The sequence below is a fragment of the Taeniopygia guttata genome, chromosome 3, assembly GCF_048771995.1.
Source record: "Taeniopygia guttata chromosome 3, bTaeGut7.mat, whole genome shotgun sequence".
Taxonomy (NCBI): Eukaryota; Metazoa; Chordata; class Aves; order Passeriformes; family Estrildidae; genus Taeniopygia; species Taeniopygia guttata.
Window position 1 is genome coordinate 60,576,203 of NC_133027.1, and position 21,829 is coordinate 60,598,031.

Consider the following 21,829-nt stretch of genomic DNA (forward strand, 5'->3'; position numbering starts at 1 on the left):
CTGGGCTGTAACTGTAAAAGAAATATACTAAGTATATAATTTAGGTGAATATTGCATTTTTGCCAACATAATTTGTCTTATACCAACATATGTAAGAATTCAATAACCAAAGTAGCTGTGGGCATGAAGTTTTCTATGGATTGATTAAGCCTTCTCACTTAATTATCTCCATTTTATTGTACACATTTACTTCTGGTCAGATGCATTTGTTCTCTGCAGTACATACCTTTTCACAAATATTTGGATCACTGAGGAAATACGTTCTGAAATTAGAGAAAAAATACATACCTCTTCATTTTAGCAGAATTACTAATGAAATAATTATAACAATATTTTTCTGTTAGTGATATGAGCCAAAGAGTCCACCCTAACAGATACTATGTTACTTAAAATATTTTACTTATGGTTTTTTAATGCTGTCTTGGTATTGAAATGGATTGTTCTTTTTTGCATATCATAGAACTTCTATTTCAATGTCTACTTAAAGCTTTGCTTACAGTAAAAGCATTTTCCTTTGTGATGAATTTTTGTTCAAAACAAGAAACAGAGTATTTCTTCAAAGTAGCATTAAGGATCTTTAATATTAAATTTAATATTCTTGGCAGTTGAATCTGATCCAAGACCAAAGATCCTCTGAATTTTCTCTATCTTCTCTGTCTGAAGCAATAAATAATGTATTTCATTATTTCTAGAATGTCAGACCTCTTCAGAAATGCTGGTGGTAGTTACAGTAAGAAGATATTATAGTAATTTGCAAGAATATTTCTGGTTTAAATCCTTTGGTGAACAGGAATTTTATGAATTTAACTGTGTTGCTCTCTGGAGATCCTTGGCATCCAGAACAGGCTGCATTCCCCAGCTGACTGATTCTGATGGATAACTTTCTGTGGATTGGGTGGTCTGTGGTGGAGCTGAGGAGCAGACTTTAGCTCTTGTGATTATCTTTTTTTAGAAAAAAAATACTGTCTCTTCACAACTGAAGTTGAATTTTTTTTCCCCATTTCTTGGAAGGAACAGTGTCTTTTGACAATCATACACTTGAAAAAACGAAACATTTTGAAGGGCCTAATATTGAATGCCTGATAACTGAACTTCACAAGATTTTAGAAGTGGACATTTCCAAAAGAGATAATTTTAAAAGCAGAAGTATCAAGAGAATGTAACTACCAGTGTTTAAAAACAGATCAGTCTTTGTCAGAGATAATGGAGAATAATGGTGATGGAGATGTTTCTTGATATGGAGAGTTCAGAAACAAAAGATGGGATCAGAAGCTGGTAAAATAATAAGTTCTTGCTGATTGTGATAATTATTTATACAGAGCTATTCCCATTATTTTTTTGCTAAGAGGCACATTACAATTTTTTTAAAGAGACAGATTTAGGCACACCAAAAAGTCTAAAATATAATATGAGAGAAAGTTTAAAAAATAACAGTTATCCAGTTAACCTGCCAGGGTGGACTTAATAGTAGTAAGTCATTGGGAGACCATAGCTGGCATCATAGCAGCCTGTAGTCATCAACAGGTGAAGAGCCTTGGCACTGCTCTGGAGCTCTATCCCATAATGATTATCTGAGGTATTTTTTATATATTCTGGCATTTGGTTGGAATAACTGAAATGAATGAGCAGTACCACCAATGTAGATTGAGTCAATGTATTTGGAATTTGCAGAGAGGCAGCTGACTAGAAAATGGAGTTAATGATCTGAAACAAAATGACCTACAGGAAGATTATCTTCTGCTTATTTAATGCTGGACTGATCTACTGTCAATACAGACACATTTATAGAATAACAAGAGTATGGAAGTAAGAGGCACTCTGTTTATATAATCCATAAATTTTAATCTTGCCAAAATATTTTTAGTTCCAGGCCCAACAATACAGAACCAGACTAGAATTACTGACTTTTTGATCAATAGCAGCTGAGGTCACAGAGAAACCACAGGTAATGACAAGTCCTAACTGGGACCTAAAATAAGATTATTTAACTCCTTAATTAAAGCTAAATATGAATAATTGGACTTAAATGTAGACTGATATTTTCAAGCAATTTTTCGGATCTTTAAAGAAGCTCCATGTTGTGAGGTTCACCTTTACTGGCTATCCATGCATTTCTAATTCACCAGGGACGTAATTCCCGTACTGCGGCAATTGGACATAGTGCTTGCACTGCAAAGTGAGAACTGTGAAGGGCATGTGGGGAAGCAGGCTAATGGTCTCCAGTACATGGCTAAGACCAGGCAGGAGATACAATTGTTAGACAGCAGAGTGCACAGAGGAAACACATTCATTCTGCAGATTGACAAAACCTTAGCAGATGGGTGGGGACCTTTCATCCAAAGGGGATGCTGCAAGATCAGAATAAAATTTAGTAGTACAAATATGAAGTTAGATGTTTAATGAAGTTAAGTTTCTACAATTCCTTTTTGGAGACAGCAAAACAAGTGAGAATAAAAAAGTATGTTTATTAGTTATGAGATATTTCTGAGCCATTGGTGCAGTTGCATTTAAAAAAAAAGGTGAAATGCAATCTTAGGACATATCAAACAAGGTGACTCAGCAGAGAAAGTAAACTTAGCAGTGTCTTAATCATAAAATCACTTAGGTTGGAAAAAGGCCTTTAAGTTCATCAAGTCCAACCATTAACCCAGCTTTGCCAAGTCCACCACTAACTACATCCCTTAGGACCACTTCTATATGTCTTTTAAATACCTACAGGGGAGGACTCAACCACTTCACTGGGAAGCTAGTTCCAGTGCTTGACAACCTGTTCATAAAGAAAATTTTCCTAAGATCTAATCTAAATCTTCCCTGGTACAACTTGACCTATTTCCTTTTGTCCTGTTGCTTGTTACTTGGGAGCAGAGACTCATCCCACCTGGCTACAGCCTCCTTCCAAGGAGTTGAAAAGAGTGATGACGTCTCCTCTGGGCCTACTTTTCTCCAGGCTAAACACCCCCAGCTCATTCAGCCACTCCTCACAGGACTTGTGCTCCAGACCCTTCACCAGCTCTGTTGCCCTTCTCTGGACATGCTCCAGCACCTCAGTGTATTTCTTGTATTGAGGAACCCAAAACCAAACATGGAACTTGAGGTGTGGCCTCACCAGTGCCGAGTACAGGGGGACAATCCCTGCCCTGGTCCTGCTGGCCACACCATAGCTGATCCAGGCCAGGATGCCATTGGCCTTCTTGGCTACCTGGGCACAGCTGGCTCATGCTCAGCTGCTGTCACCAGTACCCCCAGGTCCTTTTCTGCCAGGCCACTTTCCAGCTTCTGTTCCCCAGTCTGTAGCCCTGCATGGGGCTGTTGTGACGCCCCAGGCCCTGGCACTTGGCCTTGTTGGACCTCGTGCCACTGGCCTCAGCCCACTGGTCCAGCCTGTGAGACCATCCTTCTGTAGAGCCTTCCTGCCCTCTAGCAGATCAACATTCTCACCAAGCCTGGTGTCACATACAAACTGACTAAGGAAGTGTTGATGTCCTCCTCCAGGACATCAATAAAAGTATTTAACAGGACTGGCTCCAACACTGAGTCCTGGGGAATCCCACTTGTGACTGGCCACCAGCTGGATGAACTCTATTCACAACCACTCTTGGCCCAGCCATCCAGCCAGTTTTTAACCCAGTGAAAGGTGCAGGAACTCCTGTCCAAGCCAGAAGCAGCCAGTTTTTCTAGGAGAGTGCTGTGGGAAATGTTGTCAAAGTCCAGGTAGACAACAAGCACAGACCTTTCCTCATCCACTAAGCAGGCCATCTTGCCATGGAAGGAGACCAAATTGATCAAGCAAGACCTGCCTTTCATAAAGCCACAGTGTCTAAGTCTAATCCTCTGGGTGTCCTGTACATCTCATATGGCATGTACAGGTACTCAAGATGACCTGGTCTATGACCTGCTTCAGAACCAAGGTCAGGCTGACAACCTCTCCTTTCAATCCTTCTCATAGATGGGCATCACATTTGCCAACTTCTAGCTATCTGGGACCTCAGTGGTAAACCAGGACTAGTGATAAATGATGGGAAGTGGCTTGATGAGCACTTCTGCCTGCATTTTCAGTATCCTTGAATAGATCCCGTCCTGCCCATAGACTTGTGTCTGTCTAAGGGGTGTAACAATTTCCCCTTAGGCTTCAATCTGCTCCCTATCCCTGTCTTGCAGTTTAGGAGTCTGGGTACCCTGAGAACCACTGGTCCTTCTATTAAAGACTGAGGCAAAGATATTAAGTACCTCAGCCTTTTCCTCATACTTTGTGGCTATATTTCACCCCACATCCAGAAAAAGATGGAGTTTCCCCTTAAGAAGCATTTTTATTGTCTTTTATAACTGCAGCCAGATTAGTTCTAGTTGGGTTTGGGCCCTTCTAATTTTCTGTCCACATAACATCACAAGATCCCTGTAGTGATCTGGAGTTCTCTGCTACATTTTCTAAGGATTATAGACTTTTCATTTTCTCCTGAATGTCAGCTGAAGCTCTCTGTTCAGCCAAGCCTGTCTTCTTTCCTGACAGCTTATCTTTTGACATGTGGGAATGGCCTGCTCCTGCACCTTTAAGATGTTTTCTTTTGAAGAATGTCCAGCCTTCCTGGATTCCTTTGCCCTTCACAACTGCCTTCCAAGGGACTCTTTCAACCATTCTCCTAAAGAAAACTTTGTAGGATAAAATCTCATCACTCATTTTCCAGCAAGATTAAATCAAAAAGTGGAAGACACTGAGAAGCAAGCTAGGGAAAGAACTGGAAAGCCAAGAGGCAATAGGATGCTAACAGATGTGGACTTAACCCAATAAAAGAAAATCTGGGAAAGAGATTATGAATACAGTCTCTCTAACCATCTCCAAGAAGTGCACACCCAAAAAAAGAGAAAATATCCTTATTGTAAACACAAACCTCAGGGTCATATATTGATTGTGAAAATACAGGCTTCAAATGAGGAAAAAAATATTCTAGTCATCAGAGCAATGACCTTCAGGAACAGTAAGTAAAAAGATGTTTAAAAAAAATAGGATAAAACTTGGCCAGTTAATGCAGTTAATGGAAAGGAATGGGAGAGGCCTGCATGCTGAGACCCTTCAAAGTAGTACCCCTACTTTGTACCCCTCCTGTTCCACATAGTAAAGGGCTGTGGACTGTTTTGCATGCTCCAGAGTTTGCTGTCAGGAACCAGAAGCTCATAGGTACTCAGTAAAAAAATTAAGAAAATTCAGTTGTGAGAGAGAAGAAAAATCCTGAGGCTTTGTTTTGTCTCAGGTTTGCCACAAGCCATCAGTGTGTCACAACCCTGACAAACACCAAGAGAGCTGTAAGAGCTTCCAGTCCATTTCAGGGTAGGGTTACTGATTTGGGCTTCAGCTCACTTCTTCCATGCCGCCAGAAGCCCATCCAGGAGTTACTGCTTTGAGAACTGTACAGGGAGCTGCTATGTCCTGCTGGCATACAATTTATTAGCCAATTCCAGATGATACTCGGTGATTGTGCAATGGCTTTTTATTTGCTTTGTCCCAATGTGCCCATTTACAGGAACACAACTAAGCCCCACAACTGGGAGGCAGAGACATCCAACCCACCCAGCAACATCTTGGGTGAAAGAGGCGCTGGTGCCAAGCACTCCCCTCCCAGTGGCTCATACCAGGGCAAAACAGCACTTTGGGACAAATTCTGTTCTCTGAGACCCTGACAGCAAACAGCTCCCTCAATCAGTCACAGGCACCTGCAGGCTGACCCGGCTCCTGCAAGCTGAAGAGGTCCAGGTTATTTTAAGGCTTCTGCAGGACTGATGCAGCGCGGCTGCAGTCACACTGTTGTCTCCCAGCTGTGCCTATTGTGGGGATGCTCTCACCATGCCCGCCGGCTCTCAGCACCCGGAGCTTGTCCTCACAGCTTCACAGCCTCAGTGCATACCAAAAGGGTTGGCTTGAAGTGCCCTTGCTGTGTTTATGGATGTGCCTTTGCCTTGAAGCAAACCAGAAGCATTCCTACAGTCGAGCTCAGCTGTGGAGAGATTAAGGCTGTTCTTCATTAACACCTTGAAGTGCTGTTTGCAGTTTCCAGCTCGGACCATCTGCCATTCCGTAGCCACACCAATGAACACTGTTTGGCTTGAATGTAGATGAAGTGTTCTAGCAAGTATGTCAAGAGTTGGCTCATGATCAAGTTTCAGTCATGTAAGTGTGTAGGCATACCCCCAAACAAACTTAAATCTTTCTCTCCATCATGGAAAGGCAGAGCAGGATAATTGCGTCAGCCAGCAAAGCTGGAAGACAGTATATTTGGATGTTTCTTGTCATGCAAATGCCAAATATTCAAAAATTGTGCCTTCCAAGATTATGAGACTGGCTTTAAAATAATAATCTTAAAATAAAGCCTCGAGAAATCCCTTTTATCTTCTTCTTTTCTCAGATTCTTCTGAGCCTATCAGCACCTAAAAATCATGTTTTTCCACCTTTTCTTTTCATCTATGTGCATAGAAAAATGTACTAAAATATGAAAACTCCTATTCATGCAGAAACAACTCTCTTTAGAAGGAGAAGCTTTACAGAAAAACATCACATTATGGAGCTCACAAGACACTCTCTGGAGCTGATAAAACTGGATAAGTATTTAATAAAGCCAGGGACTGAATTGGCCAAAGTTTGCACAGCTGTAAGAATGATATAGTTCAGATTACAGAATCCTTGCTGATAGAAGATTCATATGGAGTGAAAAACGCCAGGTATAGATTACCTGAAAGGAAGGGAAGAAAGTAAAAAGGTCAGAGGGGGCTACAGTTGTCTTGTGCAGTGAAGTGCAAGCATCTTCAGTCACACACCAGGGAAACTGCTTCAAGGCTGTAAAATTCTTCCTTCAGCCCAGAACTCACCCATTCCCATAAAGAGTTACTTGATGTCAGACTGTATTTTGGAGGACTTGCAACTGGATTATCACTTGGTGTCCTAATCAGGTCTTACCTACTGAATGCAGTGTGCCACTGGACTGTTCATTTCTAACTGATATCAGATGCACCACCATATTCAGTGCAGAAAAGCTTTGAAAGTCCTTCAGATTTTTAATTCGTGTTACATAGGATTTTTTCCTAATGGTTTTAAATTGTTTTAAATTACACACTGCTTGTGTTTAAAGTATACACTACTTTTTTAAACAGTTTCATGTGACTGTTAAACTAGCAAATTCTTGTTAATTTTAAAATACACTTTTAAATAAATTCTCTAAAGGTTTAGAGACTTTATTATCCATTGTAATTAAGTATAGTTTAAATTTAGCACATTGTAACTTCCCTTTAGTCTTATATCCCCAATAACTTGATGATATCAGGACTCTTAGTTATATCCTAATACTTAATATTTGCCCTTTAATTTGTTTAAAAATTAAGTATAAAAATCTTCTTGTATAGAAGTACAGAAATAATATAGCAGTTAAAATACTGAACATTACTGCAATTTCTTCCCCCAAGACTCCCTAGGCTGAGTCACAGAAAACACTGATAATTTTCAAGTTTCCTACTGCCTCTTCATAAATGACAGTACAATGTATACAAAACATATGACATTCCAAATGTTATTGTTATCTTGATAGAGGCTTCTCTAACATCAGGAACAAGGGCTTCATAATTTAATTCAAATATTGCAATGATCAGTATTCCCATAGTGTAAAGCTTAAGACATCTGACTTCAAGGAACAAACAGATTGAGGTATGTCATTATCAGTAATCTAGTCTTTACCCACAAACTTTCACTGAAATTTAAAGTCAGTTAAATTATGTGAGTTTTATGCTGCTTGCTAAAAGGAGGAAGTTTTGCACTTTCTATTAATCTCTATTTGATAACCTGTAGTCTTAATTATACTCAGTGTTACTCATTTTCCCGCTGTCAGCCAACACACAAACGTTGCACTATTTAAAAACAGACTCCTGTTTCTCCTTTTGAAAAGAAGGCGTGGGACTCATCTCACTTTACTCTTGCAGTACACCCACACTGCAAAGCTGACTGCTGTGTCTCTATAGCACAGAGTGAGCGCTGTGCAGTGCGAGTCACACCCACACACCTCTCATGGCTGCTCCTGCCACTTGTGTTAGGCACTTAGACAAGCATGGCACAAATTCTCCTGCCATCACTGACTGGCTCCAGATAACTCTGGTTGGATACTTTTGCTTGCCATGGATTGCAAAGAGAACAATGATGATCTTTTAAGACAGGAGTTGCCATGACACATCTCTCCATGTCAATAAGCTATCAGCTCTTCTGGTCCTGAGCAAGCTGCTACCTGGACTTTCAGTAATGCCTCTGCCTGAACAGTTTGTCTCTCTTGCCCTGTCATTGTTAGCAAAGTCTTGACTCCTGGAAATCCTAGCCCTTTGACAAAAAGACAAAAGTAATTCTGGTATCTGTATGTCTAAAAATCTTGATAAAATCCCCTAAAGCTCTGTAATTTATAATCCCTGGCGCTGTTCTCAGTAAGGAGCAGACATCTGCTTTGTCTCACTTTCAGGACTTTCGACTTCCTGTAAAAAGCAGGTTTTTTGTGGGATTTCCTCTCTGCCTTGGCAGTCAGACAGCAGGCTGTACATCATGTAGTCAGGTTGGCTCACCTGTCCTTTATCCTATTTCCTTACTTTCCACTGGAGAAAGCTGGGAGAATTTGTGTGTACTCTTTATGCTGCTGTCTCTCTGTCACCACATATTTTTCAGAGGAAGTCAGTCTCACTTTTCTTTCACTGGAAATGCAGTGTAATATATCCCTAAACATCAAATCAAATTTTGTGTTAATTGAAGGTGGGCTTTGTGTTGTATTTCAGTTTCTGATGGCCTCCAGTTCCTCCAGTCCAGAAATAACTGCGGACTCTATTTCCGTCTTGGGGAACAAGTTATTTCACTTTTCTGAGTTGCGCAGAGGGCACAAACAAAATATAACACAGAGTGAAAAGTAAAAAAAAAAGTAAAAGTCTGCTAATAATCTAAATTAGGTTAGGAAGAGTGATCTGTGCCTCCTGTATTTGTGGAATTGCCTTGTTTCTCCATGAAGATTAATATAAATGGTAACCTTTTCTTTGCAAAGCTCAATATGACTGGTGCTGTTGGTCTCAGCAGTCTTTTTCAATATATTTCTGATCAAGTTGTCTTTTGTAAGATAAACAGTAAACAGTAATTTTGTGGTCTAGAGTTTGTGAAGTTGTGCAACTGATTTGTTGCTAAACTGTAGTGGTATGTGTTTGTTGTTTTCTCAGTGGAATGTTTCATTGAACAAAACTAAATTTTAAAAGGCTGTGAAACAATTCCATTAGTCTAAATTAAACAATATTTCAGTAAAGCACGTACTTCATAAAAGTAGCCATATAGATGTGAAATCAGTTGTTAGGAAAACTGTGTTGTCACTTGAAATCTTCTTTCCATAATGGTTTTATTTTTCTATTGCGGAAGTCTATATAATTCTTCTTAAAATATGTTTGCTAGTATTAGCAGTTTTATTTAAACAAGACTGTCTGGCAAAATACTTCAGTTGTTACTATTCTTGTGTGCTACGGAAACTGGGAATAAATTATCATTATGCAAGTGCATAAATTACTTGGAAACCAGATACAAAGGGTAGTTCTCAATGATACTCCATTTAGTAGTGTTTTTCAAGTGTTTTTTCCTTGTTCCAGTAATATTCAGTATTCTCACTGATGGCTTGGATGAAAGGTTAGAATGTACACTTAATAAATTCATAGAGCAAAACAAGCATTTTGGAAGCAAGGCTGTGGAAAATGACGAAGTAGAGATAAAGTATGCTGATGTTTAAAAATAGGTTAGACAAACACAGCAGGTATTGCATTGGTCAGGGGTGAGCAAAGAGATCTCATCACCTGCTACCTCTATTCTTTTAGTGATTTCTATTTATGTGATAGTTATAAGAATAGTAATTATACATAAAATAAGTATTTTGTGTAGCTCCAGAAAATTGCAGGGTATGTAACCAAAAACTTGGCATTGGTTCTGGAATTCATTACATGACTTTTGTATTTACCTTAGATTGAAGCAATTATACTTCTTATCATTCTGCTCATGTCAGTACTGATTGAAAATTACCAGGGTCTGATGGCTTTGTGAATGGTCTTTGTGAAATAATATGTGAACATAGACAAATATCTGTGGTAGGATATAATGCATTCATACTCGTAAGAAATTTTGGCCTTCAGCCTAGTCACAGTCCATTGAAAAAGATGGACACCTTCTTGAGGTTACAGAGGGAATGGGATAATCACCTTCCAGAGGTACCTCTGCCTCTCCTTCTACATTTTCTGCAACAAATATATATATCAGAGGTATTCTTAGTTTTTCCTATCTTATTTTGCGATACTAAAAGTTTGATTTTCTTTGGACTTCAGTGAGGACTGTCTGAAAAAATTGTAATTGGCAGAAAATCAGAACAGATAATGTTGAGGTCTGTTTTGACCCTTGGTTCTGTGAAGCCCTTTCAGTGAGTCATTTATGAAGCTTTTATAGTTGTTACCAATACATAATGGACATGACCAATATGTGTTAGAGATAGTTCTACAGCAAACTCATATAAGCCACTTATTAACCTGTTGGATTCTTGCCCATTGATTGTTAATCCTTTACGCTGTATCTTGTGTACAGTGTTTGAGAAAGACAATACAGGACTTTAATCCAGAAAATCTGCTATACACAATTAATTTTTACAGGGATAATATTATACTGACACTTTTAAAGTACTAAGTTACTTGACATTTATTTTCTAGATAATGGTATGTTTAATCCTGGATAATGTTTTAGGAACCATACTACTGTATAAGGCCTTTCTCTCTCATAAGCATTGTGTGGCTAACACAGAGACTGTCAACTTTATCCCAAATCTTTTCTTAATGAAGCATTTGCTATTGCATGGCTGAAAAAAAAAAAAAAAAAGGAAGTCTCATTTATAAGACATTATAAGACATTTTAAAAATTGGAATTAAACTCCAGCAACCAGTGATGACTAGTTATTGTTCCTTTTGTCAACAGGCAAGATGAAGGAAGTTCTGGCAGCTTACCATGTCCCGGGCTCTGCAGAGCTAAGTGAGAAGTGCGCCCACGTTCTAGCACGCATCACATCCCATCGACCTTGGGTCTGGAGTGCCAGAAGGATCCCAGCGCTGCGCTCGGACACGGCTCTGAGCACCTCAGTACCCCGTTTTTGACAGAATCCAGGGATGGCAATATTACACACCAGTACTACCTGTCTGGGGCAGGCTTAATTTTATAAATTAAAACAATAAATTCTATGAATTTCTAAACCATATTTGTGCTGTTGAGGATGATCTGCTCAGATGAACAGTTTTGCATCCATCGAAAAGACAGGTTCTTCTGCTGGACCAGAAGATGACAGTGGACTGTATATTGTATATTGTAACTAATATCATTTGTAGCATCTCCTAGTGCAAATAATTGAAGAACAGGTTGCAAGAAAATCCTGTGGGGAATAAGACATGCTTTGTTTTGATCTACAGATTTTTTTAAAAGTTTTGTTTTTTAAAGATAACCACTTTTAGATAACACTATGTGTGCAGTCTATGTGCAGCTCTTCACTGTGGCTATCTGTATTCCAGAGATGATTAATTCCGTGTAAGACACCTCAACCTTTTAAAATTTGTGATTAATCCTTAAATTATGAGATTATAATGAAAAACTAGAAGGGGAAACTTCTAGGGCTTTTATTTGACTGGATGTCTCCAATTACTCCCTGTTACTTCTCCTTAAAGGAGAAGGAAAAGGCAGGAAGTAGAAATTAAATACAACCCCCCCCACGTTGCATTTCTTCTTTTGGCATATGCACCGATCTAAATGTGTGTTTGATCTAATATCCAAGGAGAGAGAAACAGCTAAAAGTTAGCTGAGCCATCACACAAAAGGTCTCTGTTTTTGGGCAGTACTTGCTAATTTTGTCTCTTGAATAGCTGTAGAAAAGAAGGAATATGTATATGCCCCAACATATGTGAAAAGGACATACTTGCCATTCCTTTATTTATTTTTGCTCATTCAAAAATTAAAGTGTCAGTTATTTGGAATGCTATAGTCTGTGGTCTCTTTACATTTGTTTAGTGAGAACCTTTCAGCAAAATCATTCTCATTACAGTGTAACTGCATGGTGACCACAGCTCTGGGCCTGTATAATAAAGATCTAAATTCAAAATTTTTTTTCTCATCATTTTCTCTATTTTTATGTTGTATCTGCAAGTCTTTAATTGGAGTCCTGCTCATTTATGTGCTTAGAAGATTTGGCAATATTTTTAAGAAGGAATGTATTTGTGTGGTTGAACCTTGTTCTCCTTTGTATTATTATTTACAGCAGATTAGAGGGCAGATACAAAATGTTAACAAATCAAAATAAATGCTTAAATTCAATTTGCACATGATCCCCCAGGACAATAAGGAGATCAGGCTCTTTGCATCCTTGATTTAAGGCCATGTTCAAGTATTTGGCATCTGGTCTCTATTAATTAGTAATCCTGCAAAGGTATTGGAGGAAAAAGCTGCAGAAAAGTTGAGTCTAAGCTGGCTTTGATTTGCTGTGTGTGATATATTGTGCTGAACGCACAGCTGTGCTGTACAGCACAGTTCAAAAGCCAATCAATCAGATTCTTTTTACTTCCTCCTTATTTTCATCTCCAAAGACAAAGCTTTAAATTATAAAAATGTTCTTCATGTAGCAGTTAAGTTTCTGTGAGCAAAAACTGCTCATGGCATTTAAAAAATGAATGTGGTCCTGACAAGGCTATCTTAGCCATGCTGCATTATAGCAGGGTTTGTCCCACTATGGTTAGCTCATAGCAAATACCTGAATTCCTATCAACAGAGCACCTCTGACCTTCAAAGTCTTTTAGTTGGTCATCACTATTATCCTGCATCTGATGTAGCTGTATGTGGATGGTGGAGTGCTCACTGCAGTGGCATCCATACCAGTGCATTTAAACACAAAGAGAGGCAGACAGCATCTCAGAGCAGTCCCCTGATCAATTTCAGCTAATTTAAGGTAGCGCTCCTGCTCACCTTCTGCCCTGCTCACACCTTCCCATGACCTGCCTCAAAGAGCTGCACACCTTAGAGGCTTCCTGGTGTGACTGAAAACATCCTTGTGTTAAGAGTTTAGCTCATGTGCCAACTCTTAACACCGGGGCAAAGGTGGGAAGAAGCACCTTTTTATCAGCACTTTAGTTTTAATATGGCTCACACTGATAGAGGACTCATATCCTCAAGTGCCTCTGTGAATTTACTGATCTTATTACCTAAACTTTCTGTTTCAGGGCATTGCTTCCCTATGGCTAAGAGGTGTTCCTTGATTCAGTAACACCACAAAGAAAATAAAGTACTGGAAATTATCTAAATCCTTAGAAAATAATATTAATGGCATCTTTAAAACTACTTGTGCAGTGGCAGTATTTGTGGTACCAGAAAAATACAATGCCACAAAAGGAATACATTCTTGCCATTCAAATTACTCTGAATATCAAAATGTTTTCAGAAAAACAGAAGCAAAAGCTGTGGGCCACAGCAGTACGAGGGCAGCACAAGCCTGCTTTGCTAGCAGACCCTGAGCTATTAATGAGGTTTATGCTCAGTATGTGGACAGCTGGACCCACCAAAACTGTACATGCTTGAGCTTGACCATGGCACCATTTGAATATGAATGACAAGAATGAATTGCCCCAAGAGCAGGGCCTTATTTTGGAGAAATGGCTTTTTGTCTGTACCGGAGGCTGCTGAAGTTTGACTGTCCCATTGAGTGAACTTTTCTGACAAGATGGGTGGCTGTTGCCCATCTGTTGAAGGAGTGTTTGAAAAACAAAACACCACAAAACAGGCAAACCTCTTGGCACTCCAGTAAGGGCAAAGGTTGAAGCTTTTTGTTCTTTGGATGAATCCCCTTTGAGATGCCTCTCCATGCTTTTCCTTGGCATCTGGACAAGCCCTTCTTTGTGAAGGGACATGAATATGGAGAGACCTGCAGTGCACCCGTCTCTTCAGTCTGCTTCAAAGGAAAGTTTCAAAAGTCATTATTTTCTGGCAGTGTTAAACATCTGAATGGGGGCAGTGCTGGCTCCACAAACAGTATTAGCTGATTTTGATGACTTGGAGCAATTCAGTATTTGCTCAATTAGAACAGATACTAAATGTGGACTGTGTAGCTTAGCAGGCAAGAGTGTTGGTTTTCCTGACTGAATGTAAGGTGTGAATATGGACTTCACATTCAAATAAGATGGTCTTAAGTGATTTCTTTAGCAGAAAATAATCCATTCAAAGAATAAGAACATCTGCTCAGAGCCCAGACCTGAAATAAATTGTAGGTTTAGAGACAGGTCTTTTGTCCAGCATTGTTTGGGCACTAGACTTGAAAGAAACAGTGTACTCTCCAGGTCACAGCTGGGGTTTCAATAACATGTCTCTGAGCACACCAAATCTTACCTGTGGCTGCAGTTCTATTCCTGCTGCAGTCTGCACTGCTGTGATAGCACAGGCTTTTTTAAACATCAGCTTGCTTTAGATTTCTTACATTCCCTTGGGTTTGAACTACCTGTGTGTGTATAGGCTACTGTTGATTCAGTCTATACATACACAGAAAACCCCACCAGTAGTCATCTGGTTATATTTGTCACCAGGTTATATTTGTTAGCTATTACTCAAAAAAGTTCAAGTGTTTTAGAAACCATGATCATATTTCATAAGAAATTATGGACCTTACTTTTTAAAATCTCTGTTGCAACTTTCATCTAGCAATCTAGGTCTAGCTTGGATATTAGGAGAAAGTTCTTTACTGTGAGGGAGGTGAGGCACTGAAACAGGTTGCCCAGTGGGGTTGTGGATGTCCCATTCCTGGAAGTGTTCAAGGCCATGTTGGATGGAGGTCTGAGCAACCTGGTCCAGTGAAAAGTATCCTTGCCCATGACAGGAGATTAGAATTAGATGATCTTTAAGATCCCTTCCAAATCAGGCCATTCTATGATTCTGTGAAATGTTGTCAAATACTAACTAAGGTCGTCTCGAAGTTTGCAGGCAGAGTATCATTTATTCTAACGTGTAAGTAGATAAACCAAGTCACTGGGGAGCTAAGTAACTTCATGGATATTTCACAAGACGTTGCTTCACTGCAATCAATAATAGAAAACTAATGATCATGTAAGGAATCTTACTTAAGTAGTTATCACATGATTTTTGTCGCTCCCTGCTGCGTTTTCCTCCTGTGTGAAGAGAGCTCCTCTGTCAGCAGCTTCACTTCACCTCAGCTGCTCTGAGAGTTCTGCACCCATGCCCTCTGCATCTTGCAAGAAACAATTATGTTGCATTATCCTATATGATAACCCTAACTGCCCTCCAGGAATCGCTGTGAAGGGCCAGATCTTATCACTGTTTTCCTTAACTCCATGTCAGAGCTGGAAGTTCCACTTTTCACCAAGGCTCCCTGTTGCCAGCACAGGGCTTTGAAATATTTTCTACCTTTGTGATACTACCACTAGAAATAAACAGAAAAATGTTTGATCAACTTCAAAAGAAAGACCAGTCTGAAAAAAGTTACCACCTTCCAACTCACAGGGAAACAGGTCAAACTGTTCAGTGAAAAGTTCCTGAGTGTAGAAGCAGGAGGTTGCAAAGGGCTGTGGGATCTGTGCCCTGCCTGACCTACCTGCAGGTGACCTGCTGCCAGAGTAGCTGTGAGGCAGAAGGCACTGTCCCCCCATGGCCCCACAAGGCACATTTCATGGCAGATGAGCTTTGGCAGGAGAGGGGAAGCTTTTCCCAGCTCATTGTTGCTCCTGGGGACAGCAGAGCTGTCACAGTGATAGCAGGCACTGAATGGGAACTGGCCTGAAGCTGCATTGGCTGCATTTGCTATATTTTCAAAGCAATAACTAATTATTGTACTGGGTTCCCAAGGTGTGTGGTGGATTCACTGTCTGTGGGAACACTTAAGTCAAACTTCTTGGCCATTTAAAGGGTGGTGATGTCCTGGTGCAGGCAGAAGGGGTGTGATTGATGTGGAGACTTGTTGCTGACCTGCTCTGTGGAGGATCAGAAGGACCTCAAAGCTGATAATCAAATGACCTAGAGCTCTCTGTTACCTAATCCCAGACTCCTTTCATAGCCACCACTCTCTTTTGACACCAATATTCTCTTTGTCTTCAAACTAGAGAGTTTGTCTCATGGGGATCTGTCAGCTCAGGTCTCTAACCATCAGCAGGTGTCATAAAAATAGCAATTTCAATTGTCTCTTGTGAAAGCCAAATAATGACATTTTCTTTTAAATCTCAACTGTATAAGTTCAGACTGAACAACAAAAAAATTCCTTACATTCCTTATTTAGGCACAAAACATCCTATTAAATCCATTCTTTACAAAATTAGTAACTAGATATTCAAAATTGCTGAAACCTATCACCCCCAGTAAAATTTTGGAAACTAGCCAAAACCAGGAGAGTGATTGTTTGTTTACAAGAAGTTTTGTTTTCAAAAATGGCCAAAACTACATGTGATATCCAGATCAGATTCCTACCCCAGAAGTATTGTTTTTGCTGTGACACTGGTTTGTCATGTACAATACACATTTGGAGAGTTTCAGGAACTCTTTCCCCAGAGCTTTATGTGTAGCAGATTTTGTCAGCTGGATTTCTTATCAAAAGTCTTCACAAGGCCCAGGTTCTGCTGTTTGGTTTATTTTGGTTTTGGTTTTATTATTTGTCAACAAAAGAGCTGCAAAATAAAAGTCAGAATGTAAAAGTGAGTCCAGGTGAGCTAAGGCAGCGAGCTGTGTGCTTTCCAGCTGGGAGACCCTGTCTGATGTCACACAGCCCCTCCTATTCCCCAGCACTGTGTATATTAAGCACTCAGAAATGCTGTTCTGCAGTTTGTCTGTCGAAAGCCCTGCCCAAAACTGTGCTTGTTTCTCCATGGCTGATGTGAGGTGCAAATACCTTGGCTTTCTGTAGCTTGGGTAAGAACTGAAGCACTAGCAGACCTGGAGAATAGGCTTTCCAAAGAAGTGAAGCCACAAGCTGACAGAGGTGGGACCAGTCATGTTTGTTTTCTGAAATCACTCCTTTCCTCAGCAGGGGAAACAGGAATGGTCTCTAGTGTAAGTAAAACCACCCCTGCAGAGTCTGAACAATAATTGTCATCTCTATCTGGAAGACACTCAAAGGGATTTTTTTTGTTGTTTTGGGGCTTTTTTTATTCTTTTTTTAAGTGCATATTGTGTACATCAGCCAATTCTTTTTCCATGGGCATTCTCACAGTGACACAGTAAGAGAAAGGCTTGTTAGCATAGCTTCGAAATTGTCACCTCTTCACTCACTAATGCAGCTTAACTTCACAAAGCTGATTGCAAGTGCTGCTACAATAAGAAAAGCATGACATTTACTTAGCTGTTAATGTAATGTCCAAAGAGAAGGGTACACATTCCCACTCCAACTCCACTTCTCAGGCAGTTTTACGGTCAGCTTCTGCAGGGAATACCAGAGCAGTGATTCATCATTAAGGGCAGTCCATCCCATCTCCGGGCCAGAACACTGGATTTCCCAAATGTCACAGTTTATAAAATACAGTCAGTGATGAGGCTCCATTTTCTGTGCTGTCAGTGTTCTGTGTTTGTTTTAAGGATTTCCAACCCTGAGATGGTGATTATTTTTTTTCTCTTTATCCATAGGCATAAATTCAGGAGCTCCAGAAGCACTAAACAACATGTATTAGGTGATAAATCAAAGCAGTTTTGGAAAGCACTGTGTGCTGTGGCAGAGACAATCAATAGGAGAACCTGTGCATAGCAAATTAGTTCTGTAATGAATTACATTCCAGGCCCTGGGCCCTTCTTGTGTGCAATCACTGCATTATCTCTTCCTGTAATAGCACAGAGTATGTGCCTGCACTGATTTGTAGGATAAACTTGTTCTAAGAATTACACACTGAATTCCTGTAGTTCAATTGCCTCTTGAAGTTCACGGCAAAGCTTGCACAAACTGCAGTGGGACAATGATTCAGGATGATAAATACCTATCAGTGCACAGCAGAGACACAAACTGCTATGCAGAAAATCATGGATATTTGCCACACATGGAAACTCTCATCTCATCATGATGGCATCCGTATGTAGCTGAACTTGCTGTGAGCCAGTGTAAACATAGAAATTCAAGGGAGAAAATAGTGTCCTGGATGATGAAGATATCTGTGTCCTGTGAGTGTGTACAGTTACATAGCAGGTTCTTTCCCTAGTTAAGTCTATGGGAATCAATTAGTCCTAAATATGCAAGGCTATCAACAGCTGAACCCAAAAGACACAAGAAGCAAACACAGAGATACAAAACGGCACAATTAGTTTTTTCTGCAATAATCATATTTCTAATCTTTATATATCCCAAAACGAAAATTCAGTTGTTACCTTAAATAAGTTTACAGCAGTTCCTGGGGCACATCAGGCTTTGAGACTAAACAAAAACTTTCTTGCCCTTAAGATTCCTGGTCTTTACTCAAGAACAATGAAAAATAATAGAAACACATGGAGGCCATTTGAAAGATGAAGCCTCTTCAGCAGTGGTAGCACTTCAGATGATGAATGCTGCCATTCCAGTTTGGAAAGGCAACTTCAAAGTCAATGACATGTTTACCTGGCTTGGTGCCCTGTAGATTTTTCCTCCCATCCCTGCTGTGTTTCTGTGCACAGGAGAGGTAAAACCATACTCTGAGTCACGGCAATGCTATGAAGTTGAAGTAATTGACCAGTTCTACTTCATTAAAGCTATAATGAGTGGTGCTGGCCCTGGAAGTGTTGGTCAGTGCTTTGTGGCAAAGCTGTGTAGGTTCTTTTGGGGCAGTTGGCCACAGCAGGGCCTGTGTGAGTATGTGGCCACCTCTTGTCTTTTGATGCCCGCTTCTAGCAAAGTGGCTGCCATGTTCCAGGGTAAATCAAAGAGCAACCTCTGAGGTCAGAGCTGCAGCAGCACAGAAAAGCATTCTGATGTAGACAGCTACTGAGAAGGGTTTTGCAATAAAGTTTAACTTCAGTCTTAGGCTATTTAGAATATTATGCCATATAAAAAATACTGATTCTTTACTGTTCCCTTTACTACCACATATTCCTGTTAGCCTAACTCTTCATTCTTCTTCTTAAAAAGTCCAGGTTCTTAGGAATCATTTCATATTTATTTCAGAACATCTTTGTAAGTGCTGTACATGCTTTTAGAGTGTGCTTTTAAATGGCAGCTCTATGTTCTTATGGATGAGGACTGTCACTTTGGTGAGTTTAAAAGCAGTTTTCTGCCACGTTTGGCACTTTGCATCTACCACGTCTTTCTAGGGGCAGGATGGTGGAGCTTCCCTTCCTTTCTGAGCTCCAGCACTTGCTACCCTTCCTGCTGAGACCCATGGGCCGTGGTGGCAGGCACCCCTGCCAGGCCAGGAGCAGACAGTGTGTCCCGATGGATTTGCCAAAAGTTAAAGGGCTGGAGCAGAGCCTGGGAGCTGGGCTGTTGCCACTGTGGACTCCAGACTGGGAGGGATCTTTGGCAGCATTCCCCGGGTCTCTGAATAAAAGTAAAGGAAGCCAATTAGTAGCTAAATGACATTATGTATTCAGTCAAAGTTTAGACGAGAAAAAGTAACTGATTGCATTCATTGGGAAACTTGAATAAAAACACCCCTCAAAAGAGCTCTTGCTCCAAAGCAAGGGCTGTTTGCCCAAGCATATTTTCCTTTGAGCTGATGTAAATCTACCACTTATTTTTTCTCCCTTTTTTTTCCCTTTTCTTTTTTTTTTGCCCTGTCAACTGGCACTGTTAAATCTTTTCATACTCTGGGAATCAAAGTGACTTTAGATTTGTTTCCTTTTTCCTGGATCACTTTTTGAGGTCGGGTTTTTTGGGTGTTTTTTGTTTGTTTGTTTGGGGATTTTTTGGTTTGCTTTCTTGTTTTGGTTTGGCTCTTTCTTTGTTGGTTTTTTTTGGAGATTTTTGCCAGGGTGGTGCCGAGGCCGGTGCGGGCGGGTCGCTGTCCCGGTGCCGGCCGTGCCGGGCTATCCCGGGCTGTCCCGGGCTGTCCCGGGCTGTCCCGGGCTCCCGGGGAGCGATCCCGGCGGCGGCGCCTGCTGTTCCCCGCGGCCGCCACGGGAGGGCGCCCCTGGCCAGCCCGCGGTGCCGGCTCCCGCCCGCCCTCACAGACCGGCGCTGTCCGCTCCCAGCTATTCCAAGCAACTCAAGGGAAAGGGGAAAATGCAATCTGGGGAGGCGAGGGCTGAGGAAAGAGGGGGTTTGAACAGCTTGTGTGCTTCTGAGGCGGTCTCGAGGCTTTCATATTCCAGTCACATCATCCCTTTCCCCCGTTGCTTGAGTGAGCCTTTCACGCAGCAACATGGAGGGGAAAAAACTTGAATAAACAGGAAAATGCCGGTTTTAATCTGTATTTTACAGCCCATTCTGTCTTTACTTCCATGGGAAGTGACATATTCTCCTGCAACTACCATTAGCAGCTTTATTGCAGAACTTTTCTGCATTCCTCAGGATTCCTCCGCAGCCGAGCCCATCCTTAGGCTGCCCGGCGGAATCCAAACACCCGCACACATCCCTGCGCTCTAAAGCTGGGCCTGGGATCATAGGCTGGCCGAGGGACCGCCTTTTGTGCCTGGGCACCGGGGGTTCAGGGCGCTGCTGCTCAGCCAGCCTGTGCTGGCCGTGGGGAGCAGCTTCACGCCCAGGCCAAGACAAAAAGCGGGCGAAGGAGCCCCCAGCTCTCCACTGCAATACCTGGGAGCCCTGGCTAAGCTAACTTCAGGCTCCGTCTCTACCGAGCAGACAAACCCCACGTGGAGTTTCCTGGTGCGAGCAGAGTGACAAAGGTGCTTTGCTGCAGGATGGCTTAGCCCAAGCAGGGCTGTGCATGAACTCCCTGCTGCTGCTCCTGGTCTCTTTGAGCTGTGTGATCAGAGCTGACTTAGCCTCATGCTATGTGGATGTAACTTGACGGAACAGCATATTTTGACCAGTTCTTCATATGTCAAGAAACTGAAATGTTTCTTGAAATGGCCAGTAAAGAGTTAAAATTACCCTTGAAGCATTTGGTAAAGGAATACTGAGAGGGGATGTGAAGCCAAATCTTTCACCCATCATCAGCTTTCTGAGATGCCACAATATTTAACAGTTGCAGAGCACACAAACATTTATGGGGCATTTGAGAATGAGCAAAGATGTTTCCTGAAGCAGAGGCTATGGATCTGTACAGAGAACTTTTATTGTCCCCTTGCTGTCTGTGTGAAGAGTGGAAGGTGGAGAACTGAATGGGGAGTTACTCAGCTGTTCCCAATGGAAAAGAAAAAAGAAACTTGCTCAAAAGAGAAACTTCATTTTGTCTTCACACAGCCTGGGGACCTTCACACTTGGAGAAGTAGAAGTCGGTGTGAATATTCAAACTGGGCAAGCTGTAATGTGAGCAGTGAAAGAAAGTGCTGCAGTCAGGCAGAGACTGAGGAATGTAGTTCCCTGGCACACTGGTTAGAAACTGCTTTCAGGCAAGGTTCAATCCAAAAATTGATTGAAATAGCAGACCATCCAAATTGATTGTAGAAGAGCAGATGAGGAGATCTATTATAATTCAGCCATAACAAAAGGAAATTCTGAGACCTCTTCTGTCAGGTGGGGTGTTTCAGATAGAAAACCTCTACCTTTGGCATTAAACTTAAAACACAGAAACATTAAGCTGCTGAAGCCAAAGCAGCTAAGCTAGTAGAAATGCCTAGCTGGAGCAAGAGTGGCAGCCTGGGTAGTAATACTCATTCTCTTGGAAAAATTTGTATTTTCTTCCATTTAGTCAGTGGTTCTGTCTGCTTTCC

General features: G+C 41.1%; 1 protein-coding gene across 2 annotated transcripts in view; it reads left to right on the top strand.

Moving 5' to 3' along the window:
• The window catches only part of SCAF8 (SR-related CTD associated factor 8), a 149,904-nt gene that overhangs the window by 75,026 nt on the left and 53,049 nt on the right, over positions 1 to 21,829 (top strand). Inside the window, exon 21 of one of the 2 annotated variants that reach the window (XM_030268049.4) lies at positions 10,994 to 12,161. The exons of the other annotated variant lie outside the window; for it this stretch is intronic. The gene's annotated coding sequence lies outside the window, so the exon portion shown is untranslated. Of the gene's footprint in view, positions 1 to 10,993; positions 12,162 to 21,829 lie in introns of those variants that run through there. 2 annotated transcript variants of the gene reach the window in all.